This window comes from Lepidothrix coronata, unplaced genomic scaffold (genome assembly GCF_001604755.1).
Source record: "Lepidothrix coronata isolate B3197 unplaced genomic scaffold, Lepidothrix_coronata-1.0 Scaffold111, whole genome shotgun sequence".
Classification (NCBI taxonomy): Eukaryota; Metazoa; Chordata; class Aves; order Passeriformes; family Pipridae; genus Lepidothrix; species Lepidothrix coronata.
Genome location: NW_016690291.1, coordinates 2,199,503 through 2,218,784, shown reverse-complemented (window position 1 = coordinate 2,218,784; position 19,282 = coordinate 2,199,503).

Here is a 19,282-nt window from a genome sequence, read left to right as displayed (position 1 = left end):
GAACAGATGCATAACTTCAGTATAATTTTTCTTTTTTTTTTTTTTTTTAATACCACGCAGAACAATCTGAATTTCATTGCATCTGCTCCAAATTTAGCAACAACTCTTCAGGAACAATTACTCATGTGTTTTTCCAATTGCTTTTGTAAATCAGAAATAAGTCTGACATTCTATATCATAACATCATGCATATCAGTGACACTCTCTGAAGCCTGACAATTCTCAGTACAATTAAACGTTTACTCTCCTGGGACAGAGATTTCTAAGCTGCAAGCAGTCAGAGTTTCTAAGTCTTGCAATGCCAAAACCAAACCCAACTTCTCATGATTATCTGTTCTCTTAAAAGGCAAATCAAGACTTGCTTGAGATAAACAAAATTCTAAACTTAAAAACGTGTTTTATTTTTAACATGTAACTGCTTTATAGCCTATGCAGAAAATGTGGTTGGGAAAAAGGACAGTCTAATAGGGCTTTTTTCTTCCCCCTGTAAATGAGAACCTGCAATCAGCATGAACATCATTTCAAGATATTGTTTTACATTTTCCTTTAAGGTCTATGTTTTCTGGCTTAGACTAATAGTGATTTTTTCAGATCTCCATGCAGAGTTAGCAATAAATAAAATCAAATGTGATTACAGTCCTTTGCATTATAAAACTTCCCTTAGGGAATTCAGTGATTTAAAGCCAGTAATTCCGTGATTACAACTTTCATATTAAAATGTTTCTGATGAGACTTACAGGGTGACCTTACAGTTCTTGATTTCACAGCATACCTTGTTGATATGCTAATATTTGTAAGTTGCTGAGTGTTTATACTGACATTTTTGTGTTTGAATACTATCCCGGAGTTAACAAACAAGATACTAAATGATATCTTTTATCTTTATGATTATGACTACTTTAAAAGAAAAGATGACAAGTTAAAAATAGTCCCCTCCTTGGAAACCAATAGGGTTCCCACACCTATTCCTATTCCTATTCTATTTCATTCTTTCACTTTGCACTATATGCAGTAAGCTCACTTTTGCTCTTTACTATGTCAGCTGAAGCAGTGGTAAATCCGCTCAAACTCTGTTTTCAAGCCACATCTGCTCCCCCTCCCCCCTTCAGATCAGTAGGATGTGACAAAAGGAAGAACATGCTGAAATCAGAAGAAAATTTTCGTCTTTCCATAGTTTGCTCTCAGAGCATGGTCTCTGCTCATTTTTGTTTGTATTTTGGAGAACTTATGTATTGGGAGTATTTGCTAAAGAAACCAGCAAGAGTCAAGAACCTGAAGTACATCTTGAGAGTTTTCTAGGCGCTCTTCAGGTATAAGTACTTGCTGTTCCCAGGAAAGGCCAGAGTTTGTGCAAATTGACTGACTCCTGTTTCACCCCTGGATGAATTTGGAGAAAACTATTTCTCCTAAGGTTCTATCAAGACACTTAAAAACCTGGAGTTTTATTAAGGTTTACTGTGAACAGCAGTGAGTCTAATTGGCATCATCTGGATACGCAGGCAAGTGACAGGGTATAAGAACTGGTTCAAGCTTAGATCAAAGTTTCCTTTACTTTGCCAAGGTTATGGCATTGATGAAAGAAAGTGGTTCATTTTGGCTTCCCAGACTCTTTCCCAACTACTCCTTTCCCAGCAGTCCCATCTCCATTCCCCAAGGCACCAATTTAAAGTATAATGGAGTTTTGGACTAGTCCGAGTACGGGTCATCCAGACATGGATTTGTGCGGGAATGAAAGGAGCCATAGTCAAGATAATGGGACATGGAATAAACTTGTAGACAAGTTGTACACAATCAGATCTCATGGTTAAAATATGAGTGTTTGTTTTCCCACCATCCATTATACAGGGATGGCTAACAGCTTTCATTCAGGTTTATATAAAGGCTACCAGTCAGCTCTTTCACTTGCATTACATTTGTGTGAACAAAACATAACTGTGGTCATTTGCTTGGAGACCTTCTGTATCCTCAGCCTTATTTCAGGAAAGAAAGTGTTTGATCTCAGCTAAGCTTAGGAAATCACAGAAAGCCTTTACCACCTTTAAAAGGACATAAAGGCAAGAAGAACAAGGATGGCTATGTAAGTTTTACAGCAAAACTAGAACTATTTATTTGTACAGAACCCTAAACTGATAAAAAGGGGTGACTCCGTTCTGCACTACAGTGGATACACTGGGGTCTGAATTACAGTAAATTTGGGACTGGGCTTCTAGGTAGGTGCTAGTCTTACTTATCATATACTTTATCTGTTCAATACTGTGATGCCAAAAAAGTAATCAAACCAGATTAAATTACCTATATGCACAGCAAACACCATTCCAGACAGCATTGGCTCTAGAAACAGTTCCCAACTTGCTGGAGTGCCTCAGAGTTTGATTGTCTACAGAAAGGAATTCAACATTCTGTGTATATTCAAGGAGTGAAAAGAAAATGAAGTTACTGGAAGCTGAGATCAGAAGTGATTACAGATCCAGAATTGCTGGCCCCAGTTTGGACATATTACTACTGAGTCGTATTTTTGCAGTTGGCTTCAGTCACAGCCTGATCAGGTCCATTATGGACATCTTATGATTTGACACTGTTACACTAAATCTCAGACTGATAAGCCGTAGACAATTTTCACTGCAGTATGTAGCAGAAATCACTTCAAAATAGAGAGCATTTTGTTCCTTTGTAGCTTTTACCTGTTTCTGTGGAATTCAATGTGATATGCATTATTTATTTCCCTCAGCACCAGTAATAGCATGGAAAATTTGTGAAAGGTTTTTTGAGGTACCTTCCTGGATATGACTCAAGTTTTGAAGTCTATGGCCTGAGAAAGAAAAATCCAATGTACAGTTGGAATTTGAGAAACTTGGTGTTAGCTCTCTGCAAGACTATGTGTGGCTGCCTTGTCAAGGTCCAAGGCCAGGGTCAGGAACAGCTGTGGTGGGAGCAGAGTCAAGTGATGTAAGATCCCAAAACCATAAAAAAAATCAAGAGATTGGTGCATGCAGGTACATGAACAGGAAGCATGGACAAAATATCTTCTGCCCATACAGGTTTTGGTCACAAACTTTGGTTTTACATTTGGGATGTTGGAAAGGAATTTTTCTATGCCTTCTGATGGCATCAAAACATATATATGACAAAAGACTTGGTAGACCACAGGACCCTGTTGTGATCAACTTACTGCAACATCGTGTGCTTGAGCATGTTCAGCTTGGCCATGAAACTGCAACCAGGGATCCCCATGTTCCCCTCTTGCTGCTCATAGTCTGTGACCCCTCCACACTTTATCTTTCTATCAGGTGTTTTCACATTAGACTTCTTGCAACTTAAGGAATGGGTAAAAGAAAACATCTGGAGTTTCTTCCTTTTCTTTAAAGAGACAAACTGGTTCCAGCACCAGGGCTGAAGAAATAAGTGTTGTTGGAGAATCACGGGGTCAAACAAGAGCAGAGAAGAGATGTACATCCCCAGAATGTCTCCTGAGCAGCTGTACTTGTTTTTCTTTTCCAGTACAACTGCTACAAGCTCCTGCCAGTAACCTAACACACCTCCTGCCCCTCCCCACACCAAGTATTCCAAAGGAGGTCGTACTGAATCTGTTCTTCCTGCAGCAGCCTGCTCGCTGGTGCAGCCACTACCGTGCACTGTAATAGCACAGCCGTTCCCTTTCACAGCCTGTACCAGCCCTCTGTGGTTTATGTTCCCCTCAATCTTAGCTGTTTAATAGCCTTTATTGCTTAACGATTTTTTTCTCCCCCTCTTCATGTAATATAGCTGTATCTGGAGCACTGGGGATTCTCCATTAATAACTTGTCCTATTGTGTTTTGTCACGTCCTTTCTTGTGACTAGTAATTTATCAGCAGCATTGACTGATGTAAAATTATAGACTTCCCAATCTTTCCTAGCCTGCAGTGTGTCTTTCAAGAAGTCATAAAGTAGCTCAAGTGATGAAGAGCTCTACTTTACAGAATAGTTAAGACGCTGCTCTTTTAGAGCTATTACATTTGGGCTATTAAGGCAAAACACTAAATAGGGATGCCAGGGTGACTTACAGTTCTCTTGTTTCTTTTCTTCTCAGGAGTATGGCTACACCTTTTCACTTCGGTTTTGTGTTGGGTTTGTTTTGTTTTGTTTTTTTAATTTGGACAAAAACCACTAAATCTGCTCGAGACATGCATTCTCATCTCAGAGATAAGAAATCACAAGCTAATAATTTGAAAACTGAAGTCATCCACTGAAGATAACAAGATAAAACCATACACATTGAGCTTTGTACAAGGAATCATGATGATTTTGCACACAGGTGGCCGAGAAATGAAAGAAAGAAAAATCAATTGTTCACAAAAGTGGCACCTGGAGGAACTGTTATAAAAATTAATTGGATGTGTAAAATAAGGAAAACATTATTTACTGAATATTGCCCATTCCATTTGCTAAAATTTGTTGAAGTAAAGCCTAGATAGAAGCATTCATTAATTGTTCAATTTTGCAGCAAAGCAGAAAAATTCATATTCAAATTTACAGAGGCAATAAACAAAATTTGAAGGTTCCCATGTGTCTGCTGAACAAATTGGATGAAATTCAAAATTTTTTAAGTGTTCTTAAAATTAGTAATTTTATTATTTTCCACTACCTTAACTGCTTAGAGGCTAGAAAATAAATACTTGATAATTTAAAAAAAAAAAAAAAGCTAAAGAATAACACTGTAGCCTGAGGAAAGATGTCTATATTTTCCTCTGATTTTGTTGGTTTTTGGTTGTTTTGCTGTTCTTTGGATTTAATCACATCCCTCTCTGCCCTTATCTCATAAAGAGATTTGCATACTAGACTATAATCTGTGCAATAGGATGGTAGAAGAGACAAAGCAGGAGGAATAAGCTTAAATGTGCTTTGTGAGTGAGGTCTAATGGTGCTTGAGAACTACATGGCTTTGGAAAGTTAAAGATATGTAATTGCACCTTGTGAAAAATAACAGGAGTTATGTATCTGACACCTTGTAATTTACCTTTGGTCACACATAAGTGTGGAAAAGCATTTTGCTGCTTATTGTTATTTCATTTACTGGAATCGTATCCAATTAACACAAGAGCCCAGCTATCTGTCAGAACCTTGTCATACAGCCAAAGTCATCACCAGTCTCTATAAATTATATTTCCATGAACCCACTAAGTTCCTTTACCCCTTGATCATGCATTAGTTCAATGAAAAAATGAGACTAATAAAGCTTTCCATGAAGGTATGTTCATCTTCTCAGATCTAGGATTTCTCTTGCGTGAAACTACTGCACAGATACCCCGAATAAACATGTCCCTAGGACTGTGACCAGGTGGGGTTTTTTATCCCCAGCACTGACTACATCAGCATTACAGGTTTGGTTTGACACAGAAACTGCACTTCTAAAGCAAATCTCACAGTTCGGTCAATCTGTTGTGCTTTGCTTTGCATCATGGAGCAGTCTCAGTACATGAACTGGATTCCTCTGGGATGCACCAGAACCAGAAGATGACTTGTACAAGTGCAGCTAGGGCAGCCTTTTGGTACTGCTCAGTCAGCCCATGGTATCAGAATTGAGGTCGTCTAAGTGAAACCCCAAAAACAAATACAATATGGACATTACAGCCTCAGCACCAGCTCTTTCCCACTCCAGATCTGCTCCAATAGCACTGAACTGATTCCTAGTATAGATAGAGAAGACATCTCCAGGCTTCTGGCTGCCTGGCCTCTAAGAGGTTATAGCCCCTCTTACTAGACTTTTTTGCCTACCTGCCCCCTTCCCACGCCCCATCCCTCCATCCCCCCCACTGAAGTTTCTGCCATTGTCATGAACACAAAGCAGCACATCGTTAGATCAGTTGCAGAATTTGCCTCTTCATTCCTTCTTTTCTCCTTCTTTAAAAAAAAGAAAATAATCTAAAAATGCAGTTTATGGAAAAAAGAGTGGTGAAGAAAAGTCTCTGTTATATACAGTCACATCAGCATTTTGTTCTGTATTACACTGCAGCTTATCTCAATTTACATTCAAGCAATGATTCAAACAGGAAAATGTGTAAAAGTACCAGGAGAGGCATCCTATTTAAAGTCCTTAACACCATGCATAGGTGCAGGCAGTGAGCAGACTACAGCTGGATACATCAGCTGTCTCTAGGAGCTAGTCAGCTGTGAGAAATGAATCTGGCTCCTGGAGGGAAACCTTCAGGATAACATACATTTGCAACAGCAATTTTTTTCTTGTTAAAGTACAATTGGACACCCAGTTTGGAATAGTCACGCTTGGTTATGAAAGGGAAGGAACCCTTTCTACACAGACTAGGCAGTGCAACAGTGGAAAATTGCCTATGCTCATCACATCTGTGGTTTTCCAGGATTCCTAGTGTACACAGCTCTGTAGTTGTCATTGATTTGATGCTGTTGTAAGTCCTTATAATGTGAAGAAATTCCTTATCATTCTGCCGTGTCTGCCATGTCTCATTTATTTGGATATTACAGTACTGTTTTCCTCTGAAAAATCTGTGTGATGACATATCTAAATTCAGGAAAGAAACATCTCTCAAAGTTTGAATTCACATTCAAATTATACTTTTGTTTTAAAATATCTTAATTTTAACATTTTTATACCTCAAAAATAATTTTATAATTACAAAATTAATTAATCTTTTAAATAAATGCAGATCTATTAAAGTGTCATTTCATATGTCTGATATTATTCTGACTCTTCAGGACACAATCAGCCAGGACAGAGGAGAGAAAAAAGGCACCCAACACATGCCCAATTTCTCCTGTTTTGGTACAGAAATGAGACATGACAACTTGGTCTGGATTTTAACACTTTTTAGATCTACTGTAACCTTCACAGTTGTGCTTATTGCCCTTCAAGCCTGTTTATTTTACATATTTCCTGAATTTCTTTTTTATCTTTCTGAACTCTTTCATGACAGAGAACAGAGGAGGGAAAGTAGTACTGTAACAAATACATGGAATTTTTTACAACTGGTGACACAATGAAATATGTGATTCTTATATGAATTTTATGATTTTACCTTATAATGTTTTAAAGTAGCTTTAGACTGCATTTGTGAGAATGGTGATATTCACAGACAATTATAATTCACATTGGAACCCTAGAAATGGAACCAGCTTCCAAGAGGACCCTTTTTTTGGGTGCATATAAAAGTTGTTGTCTCTTCTGCTTCTCAACATTCATGAGTAGAGAGTTACAAATGGTCCTAGTGCTCAACAAATGCCAATGTTTAGCAGCAACTGCCACCTGCTGCATCCATTCTTCTGTCTATGTATGTATTTTCTATAATGAAAGTCCTATTGAACCTTCAAGATGGAAAATGAGGCTAAAATATTGATGCGAATGGTGAACTGGAAATTAAAGAAATTAAGCTGAAGAAAATATTGTTTCTGCTTCCATTGCTCTGAACCTGAAATCCAATTAGCATCACCGAAGGCAGCTTGTCAAAACCGTTTCATTAGGTACCAAAGTTCCCAGAAATAGGAACCCCTTCATGTCTTCTGAGAAACATGAGAAATTTTGAACTACAGGTCAAAGGAGGGTGATCTTTACTCCCCAAAGGGCTTTACCCCTCAGCACGGAGAGGAGAAACACTGCAGCAAGACCAGGGGAAGGAACAGAAGTGCTAAAGGTAGACAAAGTGCAAATATTTGGTTTATTTTTCTGCAGGGAGAAAATGTTTCAACTTGCTTATCTGTTTTGTTTCAACTCAGTTTGCAGCCTTTGTCTTGCTGGGCTGGGAGATGGTGATTTGGGATTTGGAGCACATTTGTGTTCCTGAATGAAGTCAGAGTCTGCTTGCTTGCAGGGAAATGTGTTGCTGGTGGTTCTTGCTGTGACGCTGCTGCTGTTGATTGAAAGGAGCCTGCTGTGGCTTACTGCTGAAATTACAGGAATCTTCAATAGAGCGACTGACAGCCCTTGGAGGGGGATAAAAAAACACAGAAAGGAAAACGTTGAGGTAAAAATATGTTGGTGGTGAAGTTTGTTGATATTAACTTTTCCTTCTATGAGCCCAACAGTGACCTTTTCTCACAGAGGGTCCTGGAGCTTGATCCAGGAAAAAGTATTTGTGAGTGTGCTCACAAATGAGGATTTTACAGACGTACTGGCAGTTTCCATCTGAGTCCCCTCCCCAGAACAGGGTAGAAGCAAGACTGCAAGGGCCAAACCACCCTATCTTGTATTGACCTACTATGGCCCATGGGCATGGCAGCAATTTGGGAGCTATCCACATAACGGTTTCTGTTCCTCTTCTTTTCCCACTGCTTCTGATTTCTTCACATCACTAACTATGCAGTGCCTACTTCACTGGGATTCTCAGATACTTGTCTCACATAAACATTAACAACAACCATAGTAGTGGTCATGCTAGAAAACGTCCCCTCTCAAAATCTAGCACAAAAGCATTCACAGTCTCCCCTTTTCAAAAAGCTGGGTATTCACAGTTCCTAACAGGCTTCAAAGCAATCTGGTTTCAGTTGGTCACTGAAAATTAATAGACCAGAAAGCATCCAATTTTCTTAAGAAGACACTACTGGACTGTTTGGAAGGTAATATGTCCAGAGGAGTCAGAATACACCTCCTACACTGAACTGAACAAGGGAAAAATGAATCCTCAGGAATATCCATCCTGGCATATAGACTGTACATGTATGTAATAATTGAAGCATTGGATACAAGCCAATTATTAAAGGTTGCTTTTGAAATTTAATATTACACAGGAAAGAAAAGGGGTCAGAATCATAAAAATCAGAGCAAAGTATGGTGAAACAATCAATCCATTTATTTTTATTTTTGCTTTATATGCTACCTGAATCTAAGGAGCTGTGGTATGCTCAGTTACTGAATAGGCAAATTCTGAAGCAGTGGCATTGTGCATGCTTGAAACACATTTGATGTGTGTTTTCTTCCTGTATTTTGTGCAATCATTTACTTTCTTGCTGAAAAGACAAGGAGTTTTCTTTGGGCAGCACTGAACACGCAGCTCGTGTTTCTTGCTCACTTTATTCAGTGCAGAACTTGCTGGTGATTTACCAGCACGACTGCTCGCCCGCGCTTTGTTCTGTGCTCTCCCACTTCCCTGTGCCCTCAGGGTTTTCATCCTAACTTTCAGCAAGACATCAGCTCACAATATTTCATTTTCAGTCCTCAGTGTCATCAAGATGGAAGCCACCACAGAGAAGGAAACAACTCTCAAGCACGTGGTACAGAGTCCCGTGGCTGGCACTGGACTGGTCAGTGCCAAATGAGTCTCTGTTAGAGAACTGTGGACATTAAAGTGACAGGAACTGAGCTGAGGCCTTCTGAAGCTGACCACATGAGCTGGAGCAAGATAGCCAAGCTCTTGGTGCTGTGAAAGCTCTCTCCTCTTTGGAGCAGATACCAAAGTGATAATACAAAGGAAGAGTTTGCTTTTTGCATTTAGACACAAACAGAAGAAACTGTTTAGAAATGTGCTATTCATCCTAAATATTTCCAGATAAAATAAACTCCAAAAGCAGGTTTTCTTCTTCTAAGGAGAACTGTCAGAGGAAAAACTGGCCACTCTGAGAATTCCATGTACAAAAAGCCCCAAATCTGTCAGCCACAGTGCCCAAACCAGATACAGCTTTTTTCAGACGTGTGTATGTGTTCTACCTGCGTGAACAATTAACACCACAAATGGCAGTGCTCAGGACACAGTGTGACTTGGAAGGGAGAGAAATTTGATTACCTTCTAAGTCTGCTGTCTCAAGTGGGAATGATTCATTGATGCCAGTAGACACAACAGCGAAAAATCCACCATATTAACACAGACATTTTTCATTTATTGATTTCATGAAAGAAATGCTAAGCAGGCGTGCAACTGCCAGACAAGCAAAATATGTCGTTATTAATGGGTTGTAAGGAAACAACCCAGGGACAAAAATGACAGTAGGTTGAACAGAGAAGTGTGCAGAGGTTACAGAAAAGTTCTGCAACCCAGAGATCATCTTTTCGGCACATGTTTACACAGCGTCTAGCTCAGTGGGAGTCTTGATCTATGACTTTGCCCCCTAAGCTGTAACCTATATAGCAGGGCTAACAACATATGTCATCTGGAAATTAGTTTCCAGCTCTCGGCAGCGTAGTAGGTAATGATATGTAGTGTCTTCTTATTCTATGCTTTAAGATATCCTCCAGTGAGTTACATTAACAGTAGATTTCATTCCCTTGCTGGAGACTGTGAGCCAAAAGGTATTAAAAAAAGAAAAAAGAAATAAAAAGAAAAAAGTGCATAAAAACAACAACAAAAAAAAAAGGCAAAAAATCATTACATTCCCTAAGGCATCAGGGCTTCAGAAGGACCAATGGCCACATGATTTATTAAAGAAAATTCTGAATTATGCATTAAAAGCTTCAACATAGAGTCTACCTAAGCATAGCTTGCTTGACTAGGCAATTGCATGCAAGTATTTGTTCACATCTTTTTCTGGCTGTTTTTTATGCTGTAGGCATGCATGTGCACACAGTTTCAAGTGAAAGAGTGCTCTTACTGAATTCAATAGAAGGCCTAAATATGTTCTTAAGAGTTTTTCTGGCTGTGAAACTTGAGTTTTCCCCCAAGAAGAACACCATTTTCTCCTTTTTATCAGTGCTCTCTTTGAAAAAGAGGTCAGCAGCAGATGTGGGTCTCTGACACAGTTGAAGCTTCTTCATGGATTGCACTGGAAATTCAAGTAATTTATATACCAATTAATAGGAAGAATCTCTCAACATCAGAGTCCAATACCAAATTAGTTTGTATTTCTTCTAAGAATATAGTTGGCACATCTACTGTTTAGCATCAGCTTAAGTAGCAGAATAATCTGAAGGGGAAAAAACCACCCTCATTTACATTTGTCTTATCCTAGTTTTTAAGTATCTGCTTTCTAATTATTAGAATCATTGGTTAATAAATGATGGTATGTTCAGCACTGCCCAAAACGCTTATAAAAACTGCCTCTACCGAGCAGCACCTTTGAGTAAAACAAGCTGCAAAATCATTGCAAAGTTTGTGATGTTTTTGTCTCTGAATGCAGTCATTTTTCTGTACCTCTTCAGCACTGGTGCCTCTTGGCCTTTGTCCATCTAAGAACCATCCACCTTCTGGCTCTTCCTCTGCTTTGCTGAAGTTGGTAATGGAGGGACCACCAAGAAAACAGTCCTTGCCCTCACTGAAATGAGGGGCTGTGATCCTCAGGGACTTTGCTTAGGCAGCAGAGGAGGGGCACCTATCACTGGGTCTGGCAGGAGAAGCACCTCTCATGGTTTGTCCTCATGTTTGCACATCTGAGCCAACTGCAAGCAGCCTAAAATTCCCTGTTGTCTTTACTTTTGGTGATCAGAACCCACAAAAGTTAAATAAATAAAAATCTTGATAAAAAAATGTTAAATGAATAAAGAAAATAGATTAATAAATAAATGTGTTAAATAAATAAATATTTAAAAAATAAAACACTAGAATTCAATTTCAGAGAGGCTCTGGCCTAATAGCAGCTCTGTTTCAGGGCTGAAGCCAAGTCCTAAGCAAGGGTCAGACTCTCATAGTTTTCATCGTGTTACTGTATTAATTATCCTGTCCCTGACAGAAGCTGCCAAATTGGATGCAGCATCTGGTTCCATCTCAGAAGAAAATAGACCTTGATTTTTTCACAGCTCTGCCTTCAGTGAGCAAACAGAAAAGAATGCATAAAAGATAAATCATACATATATGACTTCTCTTATCTCCCATCTTGAATGATTTTCCTCCAGAGTCACATACTGAAAATTCAGTCTGCAGCAAACTCTGACTCATGACAACAATTGCCACTCTCCATGTCTGTCTCACACATGAAAAAACAAGTAAGTGCTGGATATGTAAATATTTTTTTCTGTGTTGTTTTTTTTCACTCTGACATGGCCAGAGGATGGAGGGCTGTGCTTGGGCAGTGCTCTCTGTGTTCAGAAAGTGCCTACATTGGTCCACAGCCCAGCTGGTAAAAACAAAAAAGAATGTGAAAAACACAATTCAGCATGCACTGAAGTTCAGATTCCAGACCCAGTACTGGTTTGTTTTCTGTTCAAGGTTTGAATTCTTCTAATACAGTGCCTGTGTGCGTGCATGTGTGTGTGTGGTTTGGCTTCAATATTTCCTGGAGGAATGTGTCCGCACAGCTAAACAAAATACCTCCCTGGGGGCAGCTTGTGCTTTACAGTCACTGCAGCATGGAGAGAAAATCTGATTTTACAAAGACAGAAATGGAGTGCAGCCTGCCAGGGTATGAGAAAAGCTGCACGCTTGACATCATTAATGGTCAAATTATAACTTCAAAAAATAATATTTTCCTTCAGTGCATTTAAATCAGGAGGCTTGAAACCTTGCCTATCTCTTTAGGAAAATAATGGGAGATAGATACCTAAAAATAATCAATATTTTCTAACTATAAAAGGACTACAGTCAGGCACCTTTTCCAAAATGGTTTTACATGCTTTGTATGTTGCTCTTTTCCCCTGTGGCTTGGTCTGCTAACAAAAAGGTGTATTAAATACAGATGAACAAAAAGATCTGCTCAGAGCTTTTCCTCATGCTTGCAAGTGCTGCTTCCTCTTTAGGGCTACTCAGGCCTGACACCATATCTCTCTCAATGAAGGTTCAGTGTCCTCAAAGAGGAACAAATACATTTAGCCTTTTCCTAGAAGTTCAACGCTTGAGCTCAGAAAATGCATCTCACTAAAGACCTTTTTTTTTTGTTCCTACTCCTATCAAAGCACAAAGCTAAACAGAGCCAGTTTACTGGCATCAAGAACCGACAGACTGTGTTTGGAAATGTAGCCCTTCTTTGAAAAGTATGTGTAAAACAGAATCAAAGAGTCTGCTTTGATCCCTTTAATACTTTCATGAATGTTGTTAAGTTTCTTTGACTCCATTTGCTCCATTTCTCTTTGGTGTCAGAGAGAAAATTGTGTGGACAATGCTATCATTCTCTGTCTGGCACGTTGTTTTATTACAGAAGCTCATGTACCTAAATTATGCAATAGGAAGAATTGAAACTGTGTCTTTTTGATGTGAACAAAGTTGATGCCAACCTTTTTTGCTAGTGTACATTTAATGAATAAAATGGGTTGATGTTCTGAGTGCAGTTCATAGCGTAGCAGCTGCTGTGCTGCCTGTACATGTGCTTTTCATGTTCCCCAGGAGCAAAACTAGCCTTTCTTGAGAGCAACTGTGTAACTCCACAATACTGCTGGCACAGGAGTTTTAATGCTGTATTCAATCTAGGGTCCAGTGGGACAACAATCTCTGGCCAGTGCACTATCACATCCTTCTCCGGGCTGGACTCCAAGGCCTCCAGCTTCTATTTCAGGCAGCTGTGGGCTCTCTCCTAGAAAGCCATGGACCACCATCCTGTGCCTCTGCAGCTTCAATTCTCGTCTCAGTCAAACCAATGGCTACTGGTCAGCCATCAAGGCAGAGTCCAAGCCAAAGTGCAGCACAGGAGAATTTCCATCTTGCCTGGGCTCTGCAGTCCTGATGTGCCTGGATTTCTATTTCTTTGAGACTGGGATGTATGTGCATAGTTGTCTACGGGACTATCTCCCTTTCTAACCCTTATTGCAGAACTTCTCAGTAAAAGCCATTGGAAAACAGATTGTGAACAAGGCAGGCTGTGATGGGTCTGGACTGCCCTGAGCCACAGAGCTGACAGCCAGCTTTGGCAGGAGAACAGGACAAGGACCCAGCTGTTGGAAAAGTAACTAGGGTGGCAAGGAAAGAGAGGTAGAAGGGAAATATCACATATTGTCCCAATTCTCCCATACACTGAATATTATTGATGTTCTTTCTGCACCCAATGCAGTCTAAATTCATCCTCCTCTACTATGGGTGGCCAAAAGTGTTCGCAATATGTCAGATGAACAGATCCTTGCATTTATACCTGCATCAATATCTTCTTGTCCCTGCTGGCTGTAACTCCTCTGATACATCTTAAGATTAAATTCACCTATTTCATGGTAATTCTAAATAATTGCTGATATTCCTCCCATGATTAGTGCAAAAGTATGTAGTAATTAACTTAGCAGGGTTTTTTTGCATCCTCTATCATCACCACATAATGAGTTCTTGCACTACAGTAGAAATTCTATGCAAAAACACAAAACCAAAACCATAGCACTATTGGATTTAATTACTTCCATTAATTTATTTATTTCTGATATTCTGTGTTGATACAGACTCCCAAACGTTTAAGTTATGTCAGTGGAAGGGTATATGATAACACTTGTCACAAAGATAGATCGTGATTAATACAGTAAAGACAACGCTTCAGCTGTGTGTCTTTGTGTTACCAGCAAGTCGTTATTTCACACAAGCTGCTTGGTTATAAGGTAGATGGTGACTACATTGGCTCCAGATAATTTAAATTAAACACACAGGGGTTTCCTTTAGTATTTACTCAAGATTACTGGGGAATTCTGTAACAAATGTGGATAGAGCTTTCCCAAATCTTCGTTTGCGAAGCCTAGCCATGACTGGGGAACTGGGCAGCCTCTTTCCCTCTTATGCACTCACACATTCTTTTACCCTTTTTGGGCTATTTATTTGAGGACCAATGTTTAACAAAGAATATTTAAATTGCCCCTGCAAGATTTAGCATGCTTTTACTGTTGTATATGTATATCAGGACACTTTATGTTTCAAAAGCAACACTTCTCAGTTTTTTGTGGAAGGCTTCTTATTTCAAGAGAGGTTCTCATTTGCAAGGGTAGCCTCAGCTCTCAGCAAGAGAGATCACTGCAGTGACTCACTGACTCTCATTGCTGATAAGATTGCTTTTTGCCCAAATGCAGTTTGCCTAGTTTTCAGCTTGGGAAACTTCTTTAAATTCATCAGTGACTTTGCCAGCTAGACAACGACAACATCAGAGTGTGAATCACACCATTTCAATGGGCTGATTGTGAAATAAATATGAACAGAAACAGCAGGAGGTAGCTTTTCTTTAGCAGTCACAGTTTCCTTTTCACTATATGCCCTTAAAATGCCCAGGCAGACCATTAGCGGAGGGGAAGATTGATAGAATTACATTTACATTTTAAATCAAGCCAAGTTCTCACTTCCCCAGCCACAACCCTTCTAAAACATCAAACAAACAAACGAAAACAAAGCAAGAAAAGTTGCAGCCAAATAGAAAGGGGGAAAATAAATGTTAATTTGATTAGTCTTCTAATGGAAATTAGTTAATGGTCCAAAATTAAAAGTATAGATGTTTAAGACTTTGGCTTTTCTGTACATGAAAGGCATAACACTGCAACTAGGGTGATTCTTCACTTGAAGTACTTCTCTTTGTGCCATCCCTCAATGCTTTCCTCACTACATTACCCCACTGTAATGTTGTCTCAGTTCTGTAACACTATTTCTCTTTTCTTTTGGGAACAACTATAAAACGAAACTTTATAAAACTGTGAGAGTAAGTAGGCACACTGCTGCTGAGGGAGTCCCACAGGTCACTCTTGGATCTGCCACCACTTTCACAAAGGCAGTGGCCATGAACACCCATCTGTCCCTTGCACCTGCTGCCCTGTGCAACCCAATGCCAATGTTTAACCCAGTACTGGGTTAACCCAACACCAATTGCTCTCTGGGAAGCTGCCTGAGAACCAGCTGTGCAGGCAGGAGGGGCCTGTTTGGTACCTCATCCTTGCAGATGTTCTCAAAACTACCTGTTGAATGCTACCTACATCTCACCAAGTGAATTGGGGCAACACTGCTCTGCCTCTGTGGGGACAGCAGGGCAAACTCCAGGTGTAGGCAAGACCCTCTGCAAGCCACAGTCTTATTATCATATCATATTATCAACTGTACCATATATGTATGCAGCTACATTTCATGTATCAACTAATTCTTTTCTTAGTTACCCAACTTAAAACCAAACTAAAAAATACACTAGTAGGGACACTTAGTCATCTCGGAATTCATTACATGTGGTTTAGACACAGAAGGAGATGCTTTTTCCATTTTATTTTTATCAAAAGAATTTAAAACATAGAAGTTGTCCAGGTTTAAATGGCAATTGCATCTGAAATACAGTCTGGTGTTAACACCAGTTTCTGATGTGCTCAGATATTTATTTTTTCTTTGTTTCAAGGCAAGTTGACAGAACAAAAATATAATTATTAATTTTATTTATTTTCTTAAAGAGAATGAACCTTCTTTCATCACTTCTGGATTTTACCTAGTTAAGTAGATCTTCAACTATTCCACCTTATTTTATACATTAGTATTCCATAGAACAGTATTTTATCTGTACAAGGTATTTGTCATATCATTTGGTTTCAGGGCACTGCCAAAGACAGTTGAATCTGTGTTGTGTCACCAACAGACAGGACTCCAAAAGGTAATACTCCTTCTGAGAAACAAGAAATAATGTGGCTGATTTACTCTTACTTTGTCTTCAGGGCTTTCATGCTGCTAAGAACAGTAAACTGAACACAAGTTTTAATCTAAAGTGAGAATGTGACTCTAAAGGAGTCTGTGACTTATGTTATTGATTTCAGTGATGGCAGGATTTCTTCCACTGTCCTTAAATATAAAACATGAAAAGCAGTGTACAGAAAAGAAAGTAGAACTATGAAGACATGGTGTATTGCGTGGACTCATACCTTACCTTCTCAGACAGCTGAGATGAGAATTTACATCACCTTGTGGTTGTTCTAGCTTGCTGGAAGAACTGTTGTTTGTATCTAGAAATACACACAACCACATAAGCTGTGATGTTTGCAGTTTTCTAATCAAGAATAAGTAGAAAACTGCACCTGCTAGCGTGCTAAGCAGCTACTAAAAAGCTTCTGTGCAGGCTGTAGATGAGCAGAGAATCCTCTTTGGATTCCTGTTCAGCTCGGATTGTTATACAGACCTGCACTTTAAGTCTCATCCATTTATTTTCTTTTAGTGACATAATTCTTCTGAAAGGTAGAGGAATACCAGTCCTAGAAAATACAGTCCCTCATCTCCTTGCGTATTAACCACAGTGTAGACAAGAGCTCCTTGGAGGGACAGCAGAGAGCTTAGACCTTGCATTTTTCAGAATTTGAATTCCCGAGTGGGCTTGTATCAGGGACAAGTTTGGTAGATGAATACATTTATTTGTATCATCTCTGATACACTCCTTAGTGGCTGACATAATTTTTCATCACAAGGGTAATTAGGGACGGTGGGAAGCTGACCAGCAAAGATAAGACCTGTAGCTATCTGCCACATTTACATGTGAGAGAGAGAGAGGAGGATGGAGGGCAAGGGCAGAGCAGGAAAGTGTGAATAACTTGAAATATTGCTGCTCTAAACCTGAACAAGGCTCCCTCCCTGAAACCCTGTTATTGCAACCCTGACTTCAGTATTAATAAAGAATGGTATTACATTGGGATAACTCATACATGTGAGTGGTCTCGAAGCCCAGACAGAGTACAGACAAGGCACTTATGTCCTGCTGGGATGAGGTTGCTCTCCTGTGCCCATGGCTAGACAGGGAGCTGGGCTGAAAGCACCACTGTTATTTCACCAGAGAGGTCTGCAAGTTACTTCAAGCTAAAATTGTCTTTTTCTTAACAAGATGGTGAAAGCTTAAGACTCTAAATCCTGCATTACTTGAATCAATATGCCTTGCAGTCACTGAAAAGAGTATCCCTGACAGGGCTAAAACCACGTAATCTCCCGTCTCCCTGGTGCTGATGGCTGTGTTCCCGCAGCGTCTGTGGGAAATACCATTATCCCCATTATGGAGGCAGCAGCCAAGACAGAGACAAGCCAGGCTACGTTTGTGCTACAGTGACAGAGATTTGTGTGGATATCTATGAGCGGTCCTGAGTACTGCCATCGCCCCGAGCTCCTTTACCTTGGGGGATCCAGGGTACTGCTGCACAAGCCCCTGCTCTGCTCCAAAGGCAAGTTGGACACCACTCACAGAGAGGGCTGGTAAGCACAGGCAGTGTCAGTGATTTGGTCACTGGTCTGAGACAGCACACAGAAATTATTCCTGTTCCCTAGCCCTGCTGGGCTGTCCTGCCTCTGTCCTGGACCAGGGGCCCCCCATTTCCATATGTGTTCCTACAGCGAAACTCCCAGTGCCAGGTTCATGCTAGCTAGACATACAGATTTCAGAACATCTAATTACTTTTTCAGACCCAGATGGCATAGCTGCTTCTGTAACCATTTTCTTTAAGAACAGGCTTTTGAGCAGTAGCATCAGTTTCCCCAGTATATATGTAAATTTTAAAAAATAACAACAGCAGTGAAGAAAAAAGAAGCCTGTACCACTGAGTAAGCAAAGAGGACTTTTGCTTAATTGTCATGGGGAAATGGCATTGCAACAGCAGCCAAGTGACAGCTCTGAGATCCTGCCTGCTTTGTCCATTGCCCATAGCTTGGCCAAGCCATGCAGATCACCAGCAGAAACCTATTGCTATCATAGAACAGAAAATAAGACACACTGAACTACCCCAGCTTCAAATGCAGGCACACTGCCATACCTGGTTTCCCTTCTGTGCCAGGCAGCTGGAAGCCTTGTGCACCAGCACCCTCAAGACTCGAGTAAAGTGTGAGGCTGCACAACCCCTATACCAAAATTCAGTCCTGATGTCTACAAAAAGGCTCAGAAAAAGTGTACTGTTGCACAGCAAGGAATAACAGGTAAGACCTTAACCAAGAGGCCAGGGTTTCCAAAAAGCCTGGTCCTGAGATGAAAGCTTGCAGGACAGTTTAGCCCTGCCCTGAAGCAAGAAGTGGCACCTTTGTCACAACAACAACGAACTGAGTCACAGGGCTTTGAAGCACTGCTTAAATACACAGGGCTTCCTCTGTTTTACTGTTTTTATGTTTTACTTTACCTATTTTTCAGAAGCTCCTTTCAGAGGCTGCCTCATGACAGTCCCTGACTATTTTAAAATAAACGTTTTCATTAAACAAGTGGATTTTGGTACTGGGAAATCATCAAGTTGAAAGGGCTTTTGTTAAAGTTGGTGGAGGCCCTGTTAGGCGGTTCAAACATGGGAGGAATTTCTGCCTGCATAGTGAGTCCTTTGACTTTTCCAGAAGTATTATTTTTTGAGTTTTCAGTAACTTGGGAGCAAAAAAACAACATAGCTCTTTTAAAAAAATATATAAATATATACACAGTTATGTCATGATAGGCTTCTAAGTTTCCTTTCAGCCCAGGTCTGCTTTTGCCATGGAATATTCTGTATATAAGAGTAAATAAATGCACTGTAAATAGCACTCAGACATGTAGCGACATCATCAGCCTCAA